The sequence below is a fragment of the Glycine soja genome, chromosome 16 (genome assembly GCF_004193775.1).
Source record: "Glycine soja cultivar W05 chromosome 16, ASM419377v2, whole genome shotgun sequence".
NCBI lineage: Eukaryota > Viridiplantae > Streptophyta > Magnoliopsida > Fabales > Fabaceae > Glycine > Glycine soja.
The window spans coordinates 11,480,119-11,487,279 of NC_041017.1; the positions used below are offsets into that span (position 1 = coordinate 11,480,119).

The 7,161-nt window shown below is 37.1% G+C and overlaps 1 pseudogene; it reads right to left on the minus strand.

Moving 5' to 3' along the window:
• Nucleotides 1–1,276: 1,276 nt before the first annotated feature.
• Nucleotides 1,277–4,922, minus strand: LOC114389773 (annotated as a pseudogene).
• Nucleotides 4,923–7,161: the final 2,239 nt, after the last annotated feature.

Consider the following 7,161-nt stretch of genomic DNA (forward strand, 5'->3'; position numbering starts at 1 on the left):
GGCTTTTTTCCAACAGAAGTTACTTCTCTTTGTCATCCTACATAAACAAAGGGTACCAAACAAATTAAGACTAAATTGAACTACAAAAGAGAAGATAATAAAAAGAATTCCCCTTTTGGCCACCCAACAAACCTCTAACTTCTTCATCTTCCTTTTTTGAGGTTTGCACAACTTTTGTTTCTTATTTGATTTGACTTTTCCATTTTCCTAAGTCAACAAAACTTTGATCAAACAAAATTTGTGAACATGCAAATTGAATGAACAAATAAACATGTTTAATTGTCCCTACCTGTTCCTTCCCTTTCCTTTTCCTCATCCTCTTAGCTGGCAAAATTAGAGCATTGCTATTAGCATCACCCAAACTACCCAAAAAAAAAAAGCAAAGGTCACTCAAATGATTAAAGACTCGTAAAAAAAGCAAGTAATTTACCTTTGAGAATTGAACTCAATTTGGTCTCCAGAAGTTTCCCAAGTTTCCATTCTGCTATTCTCAGAAACTAGTTCTGCCAAATGCAATAGAGGGTTTTAGTGAATAAGACCCAATTAATGATGAAAAAACATTTTCTTTGCTAATGTTAAATGTTAAAACAATGGACACTGATCTCATGTTAAAATAATGTTTTATTTGGAAAAATCAAGTAAGAGCTTGTTGACTAATAGACCTATATATAACAAGCAGGAAGATGGTGTGTGTTGTTGACTATCCTAACCAAACAGGGAGTAGAGCCAGACATGATGTGCTTATTCTGTTCGTCGAGAGCCTTGAAGATGGGCCTTACCAGCAAAACAAACACCTTCTCCTTCTCGACCCAATTTGGAGGTGAGAAGAGAAACCATGTTGATGCTGACATCTCTAACGATAGAATCAGAATCCTTGAGGAGCTTAATGATGTTGACAACCATTTTGGGAAGATGCAGAAGGACCAGGCCCTCATAGTAGGTGTCTAGTATGCATGATAAGAAGGGCCATATCCTTTCCCCTCTTAAACCCTACGCTATTTGATCTAGCACCTCCATCCTTATTTGTTGTGTGTCGCAATCCCAACCTTGTTCAACGCACCTACTATTCTTTCCTTGTTGTATATTTTTACGTGTCAATGTTCTCGCCGCCCATTGCCTTCAGTGACTCTGTGAATAGACAGTTTTCATCGACAGAGACTTCCCTGTCGTGAGAGAGCGGTAAGACAACAGATTTGAGGGCGGAGGACGACAGTGGCGACGATGAGTCCTCCTCCTCAGGCGGTGGCTTCCAGAGCAATCCCTTCATGTGGAGCCTCTAGAGGTGGTGTCGCTGCTGCTCCTCCAAACCAATGACATCTTCCCAGTCGAGAGAGAGAAAGATGAACAGAGTGTCTTCCATATGCTACAAGAAAGAAGAAAACAAATGAAAAAAGATATCACGCATGTGGTAAAAAGTTGGCAAAATGTGAATACACAATGACAGTTTCGGCGTAAGACCGTCATTGACCGTAATAAATAAAGACGGGTTTGTAAAACAGTCTTCATTGAAACACCACATATTTATGAAATTGTCACCGCCTTATATATGACAACGAGATTTTGGGAACTGTCTTAGAAGGTGCATCGTAAAAAAACTATTTTTTAGTAGTGAGAGAAAGATCCAATTGTAATAATGACAAATGCATTATTTTTAATAGCTCAATTAGGTTCCTCTATTTCCGAACGCTCCAATCATGAAAAGTAGGAAAGAAGTATTTTGTTTTATTAGAACACCTTCATCAAGCACTTTTTTCACACAGCACAAAGACAAGAGTTGAACCTTCAAGAATATAGCTTCTACGTTGTAGGAAATTGGTTTTGCTAATAGTAATGTGTTCCCAGTTCCAAGGGGTCCATAAAGAAGAACACCCATTGAGAAACATATTCAGTAATTTTTCCTTTATCAAAACATTCATATAAAATATTTCAGAACATCCATACCTTGGGGAGTTTCATTCCAATTCCAACCCTGAGAAAAAACTCAGGATTTGTTAAAGGTAATTCAATCGATTCCCTAAGTTGCCGAATCTGATCTGAAAGCCCTCCAACTACAGCGTACTTAACATGTTTTGGGCCCCCTTGAAGTTCAAGTTCAATTACATTATTCACAACATAGTTAACCTTTCAAATGATGAATATAAATACTTGCATGTCAACAATGTAGAATAGTAAAGAACATTCTACATTCTGGTTTGCCTGTTAGTTGTATCACTTGATCAAGTGAATCGGACGAAATGGCTCATAAATAAATTGTAATTGGCAGTTTTTAAAGTAATAAACTATCACTTCCTAGGTCAGGTGTCATCATGATAAAAACAATTTAATAGGTCCAGAATTGGACGGTAACAATGGATTGGATCTTAAAAATAGCACATGGATACTTCGAAGGCATGCTATGCTTGCTCTTGTCCCTGAAGTTGAAGAATTGAAAGCTTGTGAGATGAGACAATCGATCAGGACTTAACTATAAGCCTAAAGTTTTAGCTAATTTCAATTCCTCCTAGTGTGTCAGCTTCAAGCATTACGCATCCAAACTAGACACTATTTATATTTGGGGTTCGAATTTCTTGTTTTTCTCTTGCTTCATTAATTCTACAAACTCCCTAAAAGCTGGATAAAGAACAGATAACATTATTTATTAAGTTGACTGAAATAATTAATGTGGCATTAAGTTTGTATCTCATACCGCAATCAGAATCATGGGGTCCTGGGGATGCCTTAGGTGGTATTGAAGAGACATTATTCTTTGAGCAGGGAATGCAAGGCCAGCACAACTTCCGTCATTAAGGTTCCTATGAGTAACCTCCACTCCTTCTGGCAGTGTGGCAGGGTCAACCGCATAGTTGTGGTTCTGCCAATGAATATACAAAGCCATGCCACACAATAACAACAACAACCCAGCCTTATATAACTATTTACATGTATACAATCTTTTTATGTTGCCTTCTACTTCATGCCGAAACAAATCCAGTTAGTGACATTGACTTCATGCAATAATAGCAGACTATCTTGGTCATCAGGGACATGAGCTTAGTTACTGCATAAATTGTTTTAACACCAAAACAAGCACTTACGGCCATTAATTGCTGCTCCCCACCCACAACCAAGAGAAAATCTTTCAATATTAGTTAAGTAAAATAATTGCAAGCTATATTACTTAGTGCGTAAATTGTAAACCGATAAATTAATATTACTTATGTACATAATTGCATTCGTTGATAAATAAATTAGTGTTATACATATTTTTAATGTCATCTTCGGGAAAAAGAAAAATAAAAGGCAAAGTCATAAAGTCAAGGAGCTCAATATTGGATTAATTTGTAAGTTTGCATATCTTTTCAAAGATATGAAAAGCTTACAAAATATAAATGGAAAGGCCCAAAGAAAGTTAGTACGTATCATTTTACCTATTCCAAGAAACACAACAAACAGAAATCACCACCTACATTTGCTTCTGTAGTAAGATTCACATTCCCCAAGGCAAAGAATGCACCACCAAGTATAACTATTCTCTTCACTTTGCTTGCAAAGGAAGAATCTCTTTTGATTGCCTAATAATGGAAGTGACACTGTCAAATCAACAATCGTAGGCAACTACAATTTTGAAGTTATGAAGGGCGGGACCATAGAGTACAAGTCAGCAATGTACAACTTACCAAAGCCAAATTTGTTAGTGCTCCAAGTGCTAGCGCAGATTACTTCATCAGGATATTCAGAGACTTTCTCCGCCAAAAATTCACTAGCACTTTTCTCAATTTTCTCACCTTTAGTGGGGGTAGAAATGTGTTCCCTAGTCCGTCTTTATCATGACACGAGGCTTTCCACCCTTTTGCTGAAAACAAATAATTAATATATGAGAACAGAAAAAAACAAAAGAGAGAAATCAGATCTGGCCGAGTTCAATTGGATGTAGCGGAAAACAAAGCCCACATCCAATTAAAACCTAAATTGACCGAATCAACATTAGAGAAGCTAAATCTACACATTAAAATAGTTACCTTCAATGGCTCATGGCTTCCCTGTGCAACTGGAATATTTTCATGGCCTGCCATCTCACACTATCCTTTTTGCAAATTAAAAACACAAACAAGATCACATTTCCACAAACATCAAATTTTTTAGTCTATTTTAATAAACTTCTTTGTAAGCACTCATAGGAAACGAAAATAAGAAGATAAAATGAAATGTACTTTTGTTGTAAACTAAAATTAACTTTTGCATTTAGTTTTCATAAAAACTCATTTCATGTAACTTTTCCAAGAACTAAGGAGCATAAGTTGATTTTAACTTACAATAAAAATTCACGGTGAAGTTTATCCAAACAGAACTATAATGGAAATTTTGAAAATAAACATATACCAAAAGAAAAGTATTTGAGTATTCAAAGTTCGGTTGTTGTATTACCAAAAGTGGTTGTCAAACCCAAAACATACACATCTGGAATTTCAAAAGACATAAGAATGCACATGCTATCATTTGCAAAATCACAAAAATGTCATTCCTATTTCACTAATGAAACAAATAAACCAAAATCTAACTTTCAAAAACCAATGAAAAGTCACAATCCAGATATCAATATAAGAAATCTTTATGATCGATTCTCATCTGACATCTCCAATCTAAAATATTTCAAGAAATAAAAATCCTATTTCACAAGTCAATTCTCATATTCTACCTCAGTTTTTACGCCTTGTTACACCTTGTTATAATGGAAGGAGAAAAAGCGCAGAGTTAGGTTCGAATTTATTGAAGCCGTGATAGAAATTCAAGGAAAAGTTAGTAAATAACGAAATGGATTAAGAGCGGAGTCGGTAAAAAAAGTGAAAACTAACCAATCCCATGGTCAGTATCGAAATAAGCTTCTTGGCTTTTCCGAGAAGACCATTGGCAGAGCCATTAGCATTGTTGACTAGCAAGGCCATGATTGGATCAAAGAACAGGAGAGCTAAGGATTTAGCGAATTGATGGCGAAGGAAGAAGAACAAGGAAACTCGACAGAGATATACATACCTATGTATTTATGTGCATACTTGAGAGTATATACATACACACACTTAGGGAAATGCAGAAAGAGGAAGAGGAAGCCTCTCGAAGAGAACAGGTTGAAAGAGCCTTTCGAATGAGAGATTGAGGGGGAGAGAACACATGTCCAAGAGGGAGAGAAACACCTCCAATCGATGCTCCACCGTGCCCAGATTCTCCGCTCTAGGGTTTTGCGAGAAACACGGACATTTCGCCATTGATGACAATGACATCATTGAGGTGAGAACAAAGGAATGGGAATCCATGGTATAGTAGCAAGCACCTTACCACCAACATAAAAGAGTGAGTGGTTTCGTTTCGTATTAAAAAAGAGCCAGCATTGGTTTTATTTAAAAACTGATGTTTCTCATGCATTTGACAACATCGGTTTTTGAAAATTAATGTTAACTAATTACTAATAGCATCGGTTTTTGAAAATTGATGTTAACTAATTACTAGCAATGTCTGTTTTTTGAAAGGACTTCATTCTCTACATACCTTGCGTATCACCGATGCCGTCTGCGAAAGAGAGGTTATGGTTCCAATCAACTCCAAGAATTCACACAAGTAACCACACGTTGTTGAGTTCCTCGGTCTTCCCATAGTGGCCATTAAACCATTTTCTGTGGTAGGAAATATGAATCCATTTTGTGTAGTGGATGTTGTTATAATATGCCACTGACTATGGCTAACTAGATTTTTCACATTTCCTTTTATATATTTCCAATCCATGGTGCTAACCTCATGCTCGGAGTGCAATGGTTACAGACATTGCATGCAGTTTTGTTTGATTAGATTGTTCCTTCCATTTAGTTCACTCACAACAGTTTATTAGTCACCCTTATTGGTAATACTTCTATCTCTATCGCTCTGCAGCCTATTAACAACTTTTGTCTTTTCATTTTCATTGATACTATTCAATTTATTCATACCATGACATGGTCGGATGTCTGCTATTCGAGCCTTGCTGATGAGCTATCCTCTGTTGGTAGGGACTTTCATTCTTTTCCCCAGGAGATTATTTCGATTCTTACTTAGTTTGCGATTGGGTTTGATATACCCAAGGACCTTCCTCTATATCATATCTAGGATCATAATGTTCCTTTTATTCCTTATCCTAAACTAGTCAACATTTGACCATATCAATATCCCTAATATCAACGACAAGGATGACAAAGATGATTGATGAGATGCTTCAAAGCGATCTCATACGACCTAGTAGATATCCATTTTCATCTCTTATCCTTTTGTTTCACAAGAAGGATGGGTCGTGGCATTTTTGTATCGACTACAGAGCCCTCAATGTGTTGGCTGTTAAAGACTGTTTCCCCATTCTGACAGTAGATGAGCTTTTAGACGAGCTTCATAGGTCCTCTATTGGGGCATGACCACTCTTCCTGTGATGGTTTTGAAAGATTTGAATCTTCCCTTTGATGACAACAAAACGCTTCTAGTGTGGCTATTGGGGTAGTGTTGTCTCAAGCTAGTCACCCCCTTGTTTTTTATAGCAAAAAGATGGGACACTACATGCGTTCTGCATCTACTTATGAGCGCGAGATGTTTGAAATAACATTTATGGTGAAGAAATGGTGTCACTACCTTCTTGAAAGGCATTTTCACATCTACACTGACCAACAAAGCTTGTGAGCTCTTGCTCAAACCATTCAAACATCGGTGCAAAAAAAAATGGTTGACTAAACTCCTGGGCTTTGATCATGAAATCATATAGACACCTGGATGTGCCAAAGTTGTAGTGGAGGCATTGTCCAGGATTGATGACCCATCTGAAGCCTTGTTCAAGGAAGCCTCCTTATGTTAACCTTTCATCATGGCCCAGCTTCATACTTTTTATGAGGCTCACCCTATGAAGCATGTGTTGATGTAAAAATTTGGTACAAACTCGACCTCTAGTCAGTTTTCCATTCGTCAGGGTATTTTTCTTTACAAGGATGGCCTCTTTGTGCCACTAGAAGTTGGGCTTCATTCTTCATCATTACATGAATTTCATGTTACACCAATAGGAGGACATTTTGGTGTTTGAGAAACTCTTACTAGATTGACATTGGTATTTTCTTAGCCTCGTATGACTCAAGATGTCAAAGATTATGTGCGTTGCTGCCACATCTGCCAGCAACATAA